Below are 12,370 nucleotides of genomic sequence, written 5' to 3' on the forward strand. Positions count from 1 at the left end.
TGAAAGATAATGCATACCTATGATCGTCTCTGGACATTGGGTCTATAGGTCCTGCCAAATCTGTGTGTACCATTTCTAGAGCTGCTTTGGCTCTTGCATCTGGCGCTCTATTCCTAGTTTGAATAAACTTTCCCTGCATGTAGACTTCACAACGTGGGATAGATTTATCTCCTCCACTCTTAATTTCCATACCATCAACAACATCCTGCAGTTTAATTACATCTTCATAATTGCAATGACCTAATATCTCATGCCAGGTCTGCAAGTCATAACATTTCTTACATTGGTCAACACATTCATTGTCTACTGTGTGTAAATAGTACAGTTTGTTGTGCACGTGTATGGGAAATTTGGTACCGTTTTATGTAGCAGAACATTCTTCCCCTCTCTGAAAATTACTGTTGCTCCGTTGGAGGTGGCTGCTTTCACAGAGAAGATGTCCTGTGGATACAGTGCCCTCCACTAATATTGGCACCCTTGGTAAATATGAGCAAAGGCAGCTATGAAAATAAATCTGCTTTGTTTATCTTTATGATCTTACAATAATTCACAAAATGCTAACCTTTCATTGAAGTAAAACAGTTAAAAGTGGGGGGAAACTTACGTTATGAAATAAATGTTTTTCTCATATGCATACTGAGCACAATTATTGGCACCCTTAGAAATTATAATGAGTAAAATATCTCTTAAGTATATTCCCATTCATATTTGCATTTATTTAGCACACTAGAATGACTAGGAGTATGATACTGTCCAGCCATGACTTCCTGTTTCACAGGATTATAAATATCCTATATTATATATATATATTATATATATGTCCTCCATCAGGACAATGATCCAAATCAAACATCAAAATCAACACAAAAATGTGTCAGTGAGCATAAAATGAAGCTTCTGCAATGGCCGTCCCAGTTGCCTGACCTGAACCCTATAGAAAATGCGTGAGGTGAACTGAAGAGAAGCACCAGCATGGAGCTGGGAAACTAAAGGATCTGAAGAGTTTCTGTATGAAGGAACGGTCTCTGATCTCTTGTCAGGTGTTCTCCAAACTCTTCAGGCATTAAAGAAGAAAACACAGAGCTGTTATCTTGAATAAAGGTTCTTGCAATAATTGGGTGCCAATAATTGTGGTCAACATGAACTACAGAAAAACATTTATTTCATAAAGAAATTTTCCCCCTGCTTTCCATGGTTTTACTTAAATGATAGGTTAGAATATTGTGAATTTTTTGAATGAAAGATTAAAAGGATAAACAATGCAGATTTATTCTTACAGCCACCTTTGCTCATATTTACCAAGGGTGCCAATATTAGTGGAGGGCACTGTATCATAAAACAGCTGCTTCACTGGTGGAAAATCTGCCTTGCCAAAATGTGAATGCTGTTTTTATGGATACAGAGAGCGTTACAACAAACAAGGTATATAATGCAATAATTCAGCTCAAAGATAGGAAAACTGGAGGTTTACATCAAATTACTGCTGAACATCTAAAATTTGTGGTTCTTCTTGCACGGCTTGGTACATCAGGCCTCGTGCCTGTGATTCACTCAACGTTTTGTCTGAAGAGGAATCTGAACGAGTCTTTGGAGGGCTGTTAATACTCCAGGATGAGGATAAACCACTTTGCTCCACTCATTGTCGTAAAACATAGAGCATCTTCAACCCTGTTTCGCCCACCTGTTGCATGAAGCTAGATGAACAAATTCAGAGTAGGTTTTGAGTTGACAAAACCAAGCAAATCCAACTTGGTTTAGATCAGATTCAGAGGGCTCACAACAGTCAATAGGCCTATAAATGATATGTCATCTCAGCGTTTGATTCTGATTATGTGATTAAATCTGGAGCACAGACACCTGAAGTTACACAGAACATGGAGTTTAATTCAGCATCAGTTTAATTCACTTCTCTGCTGAAGATTGAGATATTTTTATTAAACATGTAATTGTGACATTCTGCCTGTGTTTGCTTTTGTCTTCATTCACTTTTAGTTTGTGTTTCCTTTGTAACCGACTACATTCCGTTTTTCCTGCCAGGCGTTAATCACTATAATCATTTATTAGTCTCATTAACTAGTGATCTTCGAGAACAAGACTATGTGTATTTTAAGTCCAGGGTCAGGAATTGTTTTTGTACAGAGCTGGTGTGGTGTACTACATGTTGTATCTTTGATGCTTTTTGTTATTGGATTTCCTGAGTTGTCAGTGTCTGTAAATGCTGAAATACACTACAAAATCTAAACAGGGTGTAAAACACCAGGCATTATACACTTGCCGACTTTTAAGTATTACAGAGGAAAAACTGGGCATCATACACTAAACGACCGAGGATCACACACATACCAGTCTTTAATGTCTTTCCGATCACAAAAAAAACAAACAAACAAAAAAAAAACAGTTCACTCCGGGCAGAATCACAGAATCTGTATGTTAATGTCCCAGATAGCACACGTATGTCTGCAAGATGTCTGCTAAAGATCGCTTGATCTGGAAAGCATCTGCTGTGTACAAACATCTGACAGACGTCATAAACGGCAAGCTCTTATTTCAGTGTTTTTTTTTTTTTTTTTTTTTTGGTCGATATTTCAGCTAACAGTTTTCTTTGTACATTCAGTTTAACAACATTAAGTTGCAGAAACTCCGGACACTGTTCCAAATCCTGCTGTTCCACAGAGCACCACTCCATAAAAATCACATTATATTAGTCCCAAATAATTGTGTCATGGAACAGAAGGAGACAATGAGGTAGCTATCAGGTAAGTGAAGGTTTCTTTATTTAACAGGTTAACTGGAAGCAGAGAGGCAGAAAACAACAGGTGAGCAGGTAAGTCTCAGGTAAGATCAGCCAACTTTAGCTTGCTTGCTAACTGGAAAAGGAACATAAATGAAAATAAAAACTACTTTAATACACCAATATTATAATCACAGTTTACTGACTGTCTCATAGATTGTATACTTTTATCTGTCCTTTTTGTTAGTGGAGTTTTTGCTTCATTTACCTGAATATTAAACATATTATAATAATCTGATTGATACTAGAAAGGATATAAAATATTCCTGATTTATCTAAATATGATACTTGACTTTTATTCATAATTCCTGGCCATCCGGGTACAAGTAGGGCAGCCTGTGCATCTGCTCACTCGTTCTGTTCTTCGGAGCCGAATGCAGCATCTCTGCGTGAGAAGCGGCAACATTCACCTCTTTCGTCGTTGGATCAGCAGCACAGGCAGCGGTCTCTCCCTTCTCATACACAGATAAGTGTTGTGAGAGTTCCCCTGCGTGCGTCGACGGCAATCTTGAAGAGGAATCTTCCTTCTAAGAAGGTATTTCTCTGAAAGAGCTAGCGCGGTGGGATTGTGTGTTGATTAACATATCTTTCCCTCCGTGCCATCCTGGTTGCGGCTTACCTTCCCGTACGATCAAACACGACGGTTGTGTTCAGTCGGGAGTTATGCTCACGTCGGGAGTTATGCTGGCGAGAACATGATCATGGACGCGCTTGCTCGCGAGCCATGTGCTTTTCACGAAGCCGCGGCTCACCCTGACTGCTTCCGCTACGGTCCTTCTATCTCCGGGTACGAGGCCGTTGCTAGGGGCGTCAGTGGCGAGTATTAGGAAGCACGGATGGTTTCGCCGGGTGAAAACCCCGCGAACCTCTCGCTCCTCGCGTCCCGCGGTCGAGCTTTCGGACGAGTTTGTTAGTCTGTCTCAGTACAAATGACTTTCTTATTCGGAGCTTCTAAATGGGCGGAAAAGGTTAGCGGCAGCATCGCTAGGAGGGCGTGTACTGTTTAAAGCTGAAGCTTCAGCTGAGCAAACCTCTGTGGAGCGTTGATTCTCAGTTGGAGGCAGACGCTAATATGGCGGTCATGGAAGGGCTGGTTAATAGACATCTGGGTAACGACCGGTATGCTCGTTTCCAGTGCCTGTTTTCCGAAGGTGCACGAGAGGTTGATGGTATCGCAGAAAGTCCGTTTAAAAAATGGACGCAAGTCCGGAATTTGCACGCAAGTCCTTCACGGTGGTTAAGGAGCAGCTGTGGGTCAGGCTTCGGCCCTGTCCCCCGACTACTCCTGTCTGTCGTCGCCACGGACGGCCCCCTATAGAACTCCTGAGGCCCCGCGACAGCCGGGCCTCTGGCCAGACCCGCCCAACGGTCAAAGTTCTTGTGGGAAGGTGGCAACACCAGCTTGTCAGTAGGCTGGCTAGAACCCTCGTTAGGCTTCTAGCTTGTCCTCAGACAAGCAATGCAGAGCAGGCGGCCTAACTGACCCACCCAGATCCACTCTCGACCCGGGGATGAGAGGTGGATTCGGCACAACGGTTCTGACTGTCTGTCTCCACAGTCAGTCACTGCCGGGTCAGTATATAGGCCCGGTTATCCCGGTGATTTTGCAGCAATAGCCCTCCATTGACGGCTAGGTGCTGAGTCTGCAGACCAGGGTGGTTGGGCACTTACCTGGTTCCTGAGTGTTGGCAAAGACACACCGTGTCCTTGGGGCTTCTTCTCCAAGCACGATGCTCCTTGCCTTATTCAGCGACATCCCCATTCCAGGTACGTCGGGTATAGTTCACTGAGACTGCTAGCTGAGTCCCTACGTGGGTGTGATCCCTCCCTTAGCTTCTCAAGAACTAACTGACTTGGCAACTCAGGTTGCAACTCAGGTTGCAAGGCACCCGCTGAAGTCTATGGCATTCTCTCAATATCGACTCAGAAGGGCGAGAATGCTGTGGTTCTTAAGCAGAAATCGCAGCCCCCCTGGGAAGGGTGCGATAGAGCCTACCCCGGCAGCCAAAATGAGGGTAGGGGTTCTAGCCCCTACTTCATTGTACTAGGATGGGTGGTCAACGCATGCCAATCTGAAACAAGAGTTTTTGAATCGGGCCCCCTTCAGGCACCCATTCAAATGTTAGCCCTGGATATAGGGCTAGCATAGCTCTTGTGTGGTCAGGGTTAAGATTGGTCGGGGGCATTGGACCTGAAGGACGCGTACTGTCATGCCTTTCCCTCCAAGACTCTGTCTTCAAGGGCGGGCTCATCAGTACAAGGTTCCCCCTGCAGCCTATCCCTATCGTCCCGCACCTTTACGAAGGTCAGGGGACTGCCCTCGCCCCCCTGGCGAAGGGTGCGATAGAGGCTGTCCCCTCAGCCGAGATGAAGAAGGGGTTCTACAGCCCCTACTTCATTGTACCCAAGAAAGGTGGCGGTCTCAGACCAATCTTGGATCTGAGGGTCTTGAATCGGGCCCTGCTCAAGCTCCCGTTCAGGATGTTAACCCTCAAGCACATTCTCACGTGTGTCAGAGTTCAAGATTGGTTTGTGGCCATAGACCTGAAGGACGCGGGTTGCCTTTTTCTCCATATAGACTCGGTCACTGTTCTACGCGTTTGCCTAGGACTGTGTACAGTCAGTGCTGTTGTGCGTGGGTGCACTCCGGGTTCACCACAGCGGTCTCCTTCATGTACCAGGGCTCCTGGGACATATGGCAGCTTCAGCCACAGTTACGCCGCTGACCTGATCCATATGAAACCGCTGTAGCACTGACTTCATACCGAGTCCCGAGATGGACGCAGCACTAAGCTCACATCGTGTGTACGTCACACTTTGTGTTGCAAACCTTCAGCCCTTGGGGACAAGCTAGTCCTGCGGGCAGGTTGCCCCTGGGACAGGTGTCTAGACGCACTGTGTCGCAACAGTTGCTTCCAAGTCAAGCTGGGGTGCCGTGTGCAACGGGTATGCAGCCTCAGGGTTCGGTTGGGCCCTCGGCTGCTTGGGCATTCTATCGCCTGGAGTTGTTGACAATACTTGGGCCCTGAAGGGATTCGGCCTCGGTCATGACAAACGTGTGTTGGTCGGCGCTGACAACACAGTGACTGTGGCATACACTAGGATGGTGTACGCTACTTTCACATATCACAACTCACCCACCATCTCTTGCCCTGGAGCCTCAGGCTGTGGTGCGCCACTCACTGTCCAGGTGACAGGTTCGCCCCGAGGTGAGTGGGGGGCTCCACCCTCAGACGGTCCGGCTGTTTTAGAGTCGATTCGGCCAGGCACAGGGGTTCTGTGTCTCACCGGAATCCACTCATTGCAGTAGGGTATACGGCCTGACCAAGGACTCCCTCGGTTCAGGTCCGTTAATACTCAGCAGACCGTACGGCTTACTCCCCAGTAAGCCTTGTTGCACAGACACGGTGCAATGTCAGGAAGGTTTCGAAATGGATTCTCTTGGTAGCTCGGTGTGGCCCAACGGAACTTGGTTCTCGGAGCGCGTGCTCCTACCATCATTGCCTTCCTGACACACCCCCCTGAGAAGGAACCTCCTTCCTCAGGGGAGGGGCACAATCTGGCACCTGCGCCCAGATTTCTGGAGCTTCTTCTTTGGTCCCTAAATGCGACCAGGAAGCCTCCAGAAACCTTCCACCCACAGTGGGAAGCACCCTATACAGGATTGAGCCAGACGGTGGCATGCCCTGGGGTTGGCGCAGAGGTTCTTCCTAAGGGTAGAACCCACGGAGTTGCAGCATCAAATCTGTGCTATCCCTCCTCCAAGGAGGCCTGAATAGGCACCTTTCTGCTTCTACATCAGGGTCCGTGTACAGCCACCATGACTTGGTAGAAGGCAGATCGGTGGGGCACGCTTGGTAACACCACATCCCCTCTTGGTCTATCTGTGGTCCTCGGGCTTACAGTAAGATCCGTTGAGCCCTCAGCTGGGTGATTCGGTGCCCTCTCTGTGAGACGGCCCCCCCCCCCGGTGGTGCTCACCCCTGTTAAGAGTGGGAAACCTTCAAGCCCTCTCCATCAACGTTCGTGCCTGGAATTCGGGCCGGTGAACTCTCACGTTGTCCTGGGAACCTGGCCTGGATACATGCCCGTGGTAACCACCACTCCCTCTGAGCAGGTGGTAACCCTGCAAGCTATTCCTTACCAAGGGAATACCCCAACCTGATCCTATCATGCCCGGTCCGTGTCCCACGCATTACCTGGAACGTTCTCAGCACTTCAGACGTCCTGGTCAGCTCTTGTCTGTTATGGGGCACAGCGGAAGGGGAAGGCTGTCTCCAAACCAGGATCTTCCAAAAAAAAAAAAAAAATGTGGATGCGATCTGTACGGCCTACCAGGCCGGAGGCTTACCTTGCAGCCTCATTAACAGACATCTTCAAGAGCTACAGGTTGGGCTACACCTATATACTTGCCAGTTTGCGCATGGAACCAGTGTCAGCTAGAGTTCAATCGCAAGCTCTGGTTGGGTGTAGAGCTTGCTTAAGTGCTTCCCCTAAAATGGTGATTACGCTTCTAAGTTCAGTAGGTTTCCTGACGCGAACCCTGGACACCTTCTCCATCACTTGGCACTTCTGGACGTGGCGGAGTTCGGCGGAGGAACTCGCTGCAAAATCCCAACACAAGGTATGGTTACTTTACTAACTCTTGGTCGGATTTGTGCCCCGTATGTAGTGGCTCCTTATGTGGCCCCATATGTGTAATTCCACCTATAACTCTCTATGGTGCGGTGTTTCCCCTAATGACAGGTTTGTCTCTAGGATCTGAATTTGGTAGTCTCCCCTAGCGTGAGACCCACATCAGGTCCCATATCTAATGATATTCACTTTATACCCCCCCCCCTCCGGGCAGGTTGTGAGCTCCGTAGTGCCTTTTTTCCTTCGGGAAATAGTCACTTCCCCAACGTCCGCCAAGACACTCAGCCGCTCCACTGAGGCAGGCCCGGCTGCAGGACACTGCTGTAACAGGTCAGTTCTTGGACGTTGGAAGGTCACGAAGAGGTGAGTCGCACTTATGTTAACACGCTGGCCTGTTACTATCTGCGCCCGGTCACTCGTGACGCGGCCAGACTTGTGGCGTGATTTGACGGGGACCCCTAGTGTCGTACACTACTCGACACAACTCGGAGTGTACGACAGATAGGGAACGTCTCGGTTACGTATGGTAACCCTCATTCCCTGATGGAGGGAACGGAGACGTTGTGTCTCCCATGCCACAACTCTGGACCGCCTCTGAGTGAGTTGAGACGCTCGGCTCCTCAGATCAGAACGAGTGAGCAGATGCACAGGCTGCCCTACTTGTACCCGGATGGCCGGGGCGTGGCCAGCTGTGAAATCTGCACACCCAATTTCATTGGCCTGTTTTCTATACTGTCAGAGGTGTTTGGGCTCCCAAGAGCGACCCCTAGTGTCGTACACTACTCGACACAACGTCTCCGTTCCCTCCATCAGGGAACGAGGGTTACCATACGTAACCGAGACGTTTTTGTTCCAGCCCACAGAGTCTGTTGTTATTTTTATTTGGCCAATTTTGCAGTAACAATTTTATCACTGTCATCAAATGCAAATTCTTTTGTTTTTCCATTTGCATAATCAACAACTGTAAATACTTGGCTGAAAGTCACCTGGAGAAAACCACAAACCATACATATTTTATTCAAGTCTCAGAAAGACAAATTTTGTGAAAGATGCATAATAATACACAATCTTTCACGATAACAATATGGGACCCTGGACCACAAAACTAGTCTTAAATAGTACAGGTATATTTGTAGCAATAGACAAAAACACACTGTGTGGCTCACAGTTATTGATTTTTCTTTTAGGCCAAAAATCATTAGGATAAAAATTATGTTTCATGTATACATTTTGTAAAATTTCTACTGTAAATATATCAAAACTTTATTTTTGATTAATAATATGCATAGCTAAGAACTTCATTTGGACAAGTTTAAAGGCGATTTTCTCCATTTTGACTTTTTTTGCATCCTCAGATCATTCATACACGAACTATTCAAATGTGTAATAATGTACATATACGGAGAGTTTATCATGTTCTGACTGCTATTTATAAGATCATAAGGTTTGCAACTGTCAAATGAGACGATCAGAGATTTCTGCATTATGGACTCAATGTATTTTTTTTTAATTTTTAAAACATTATTTAACTATCTGCACAATTCAATATAATTTAATCATGGTAGGTTTGCATTTATTAAAAGATTGGTTTGCATTTCCCTGTGTGTTTTTATTAATATTTAGGCTGTTTCGTACAAAACTGTTCTGTTTTGTGTGTTACATGGCATAAATCATTATCTGTCTAAGTAATTTGTACATTTACATAACTGGTAAGGGAAAGATGATATTGTGTCGCTGTGTGTTCACATCATGAGTTTAACTTTCATTTTGTAAACAGCAGTGAGTAACTTGTTAGTGTATTTCATTCATTCACCGACACAAACATACGTCAGTTTCAAATTCCACTGGCTCAGTTTTCACATATAGTATAATAATAATAGCAGTGTAGATCTTATTTGCATTTTAAGTGATATTATAAATCCTGTACACATATATAGAGGGTAATATTTTGATTTCTCCAGCTCTCTACACGGGCGTTTAGCAAAACCGCAAGCATCTACGCACACACACACTAGACCGGAAATATGAGATGGCAGAGATGTGCAACTAGATGACCTGCGTACCTAGAAGTTTCTTCCTTCCTGTAATTTGGATGATCGTTGGTGTTTTGATGTTCAGAGTGTTAGTACATGACCCGAAAGTAAGTTTCCTTCTATTTCTTTATATTTTCAACTATGTTTTAAGTGTATTATTTTACTTTGTACGTTTGTATGGGTGAGCACAGACATGTAATGATATATGTGTGATCTCATGAGAGGATGTTAAATTATGATGCGCTAAATTATGATAGATTATGCAAATACCAAGTTACACATTACGGTTTACATTGTAACCGATCAGTAATCTGTCAACTTTGATGCTGCATACAGATTAACCAGTATTATTGCCCTTTGATTATGTTTTTTGGTAAATTACTTAAGTTAGTAATATCTGTTACTACTAAGTCATTTTGTATGATTAGACCAATAGTTACATAATCTTCAATTGCTCATCCTCTGTGTATTTAGAGCTTTAACTGTTATTTAGAGAGGAATGTTAGTATTCTTGACTAGGAAGTGACGGACTCATTTGTGAATATGTGCCTATTTATTTTATACTCATGTTATGTTTTGTTATTTTAGGCTAACATTCAATACATTTCGGGAAAAAAGCTCCAGTCTCCTCGTACTTGGTGTCCTGACCGATACCTCAGCAGTGTTTACTGATATATAGTTAGAGCCAGAGTCTAGCAGTGTCATTTCCTCTCCAACATCTGGGACTGACACTTGACTTCCAACATTGAAAGTGTATTCACAAACTTGTAAAGCAACTTCTAAGTAAGTTCAGCAGCCTTTCCTGAGAATGAAACTTTCATTTTAACTGACTGAATAACAAAGCGAATGAGAGTTTAGATTTTCTTTCTTCTTGTTCTCAAATCTCTTCTCTTCCTCTTTCTCTTCCTCGTTTCAGAGCTGCTGTTCAACACGACAGTTCAGAGGAAGAAAAAGACAGATGTACAAACACTGAGGTGAGAGCTTCATCTTTCTCCAGTTGTTTTTTAGGTGTGTATGTTGTCTTATGATGTGTCATTGGTCACTTTGTGTTTCTGAGACTAATGCTGTGCTGAAGTCATTTTGATGATTTAATTTAAATCTCTTTATATTGTGATCAAACAGATGATCAAGTGTGTCTTTGTAAATAACAGAAAGCTGCATATTCTGATATTGTTTTTACTGTGTTTATTAGTGTGTCTGTGATTCTCAAACAGTCTTTCTTATCATGTGCTCTTTACTCTTTGAGAGAGAAACTATCACTCAACAGTTTTGTGTCATCTGCAGACAGTTTTGATCTAATACTGTGTCTTTATGATGAACTCAGACTCATTCAATAAAAATCAAGAGCAGCATTTCTACTTCATTAACATGGTTTTACTTGATTTTACTGTTTATTGTTAAACATAATGGAGTTACAGAAATACAAATAACTTTGTAAAAATTAAAGTGTTTACAAATACAGTTTGTTCACTTTTGAATGTTGATCTGTGAGATTGGAAAAGTATAATAGCTTTGTATCATAATAATGATTTAAAATGCTAAAAACTGAATGTGCTGAAAGACAGACATAAAGACATAAAGCGGACATCAGAAACATAAAGCAGCTGTAGACAGAGTTTCAGCACAGAGTCAAGCTGGTCTGTACAAGCAGTTGTTTTCCTGAAAAGGTCCTGGTTTAACTGTTTCTGAAGACAAACTTATTTCTGCAGTGGTTTAATTATTACAGCAGATCATTTCTCTTCCCCTACAAATAAATAGAAATGTCAAAAGCAGTAATAAAATATTCATGGATCATTTGACTGCTAGAAATGATCTCAAACACAGGAACACAAAGCAGAGCTTATGATTATCCTGAGTCCAGTGTTGTCACCATACTGGACCTTCTGAATTCAGTACTATAACTTAAAAATATACATATTTAGTACCATTTCCAGTACCATGGGGGGAAAATCCCCACAGTATTAAATGCATAAAATCTGAACTCCAATTAAGCTGTACATATTTACATTGTCTGTACAAGTTAAATGTTTGTAAAAGTCAATCTGGTGCACTTTTTAGTGTCTCAGTCCACACTACATTCACTGTGGTGAATGTGCCAAACCTGATTAATAATTAAATACATTTTTGTAATGCAATGAACTGTATATTTGTCGCCTAAACCTATATTCTTCAAGTAGCATTAGCTTATGAACGTGCCATATTTTACATGTAAATGTGCCTTGTTTTTTTCTCACAGCAGTGTTTGAGTTTTCTTGAGTCCGTAAATGTGTTTAATTATATAAATAAAAAATTAATGAAACAAAATATTTTTTATCATTGGTTTTCATACTGGTGTATAAGGATGACACTGTTAGTACATGTTAATTCATGTTGTAGTTAATGATTTGTAAGTGCATTATTTTGTCATGACTTTACATGAGGGAGCACATCATAGTTATTTCACTGTGATTAAATTAAGCTCATGATTTATTATAAACTTACTTTTATTATTGTAATTATTATTGTATTTAGTATTTTCAACATTTGAAAAAGAGGGTCAGTGAAAATAATGACAAACTAATCTTGCGTCTTCGAGTAATGTTTATTATAAAGCTGCAGATGTCAGTAGTTTAAATTATGTCAATATTAAATTATTTACATTTATTTGAAAGTCAAAATATACTCATAAACAGTGACAGTAAAACATTTTAGGCAAAATATTAAGAAATGTGCATTGAGCACAAGTAAATACATTTGAATTATAATTTTTAGTAGTAAGTCATCAGCAATATGTTAGTTAATGAAATAAATGTATTTTAAATTTATTCCATCATAAAATTCTTATTTCAACCAGGTAATTCAGGTTGGTAACCCTGACTTACACACTACCCACTGTTAGCATATTGTAAGGGAAACAGGTCAGGTTTAGTTC

At 42.7% G+C, this 12,370-nt stretch overlaps 1 protein-coding gene across 1 annotated transcript in view; it reads left to right on the forward strand.

Annotated features, from left to right (window-relative positions):
• The first annotated feature begins 9,488 nt into the window (after positions 1-9,488).
• The window catches only part of LOC127164363 (NACHT, LRR and PYD domains-containing protein 12), a 92,329-nt gene continuing 89,447 nt past the window's right edge, over positions 9,489-12,370 (forward strand). Inside the window, exons 1-3 of the mRNA XM_051108270.1 lie at positions 9,489-9,566; positions 10,048-10,242; positions 10,376-10,433. The gene's annotated coding sequence lies outside the window, so the exon portion shown is untranslated. The remainder of the gene's footprint in view (positions 9,567-10,047; positions 10,243-10,375; positions 10,434-12,370) is intronic.

This window comes from Labeo rohita, chromosome 4 (genome assembly GCF_022985175.1).
Source record: "Labeo rohita strain BAU-BD-2019 chromosome 4, IGBB_LRoh.1.0, whole genome shotgun sequence".
Lineage (NCBI taxonomy): Eukaryota > Metazoa > Chordata > Actinopteri > Cypriniformes > Cyprinidae > Labeo > Labeo rohita.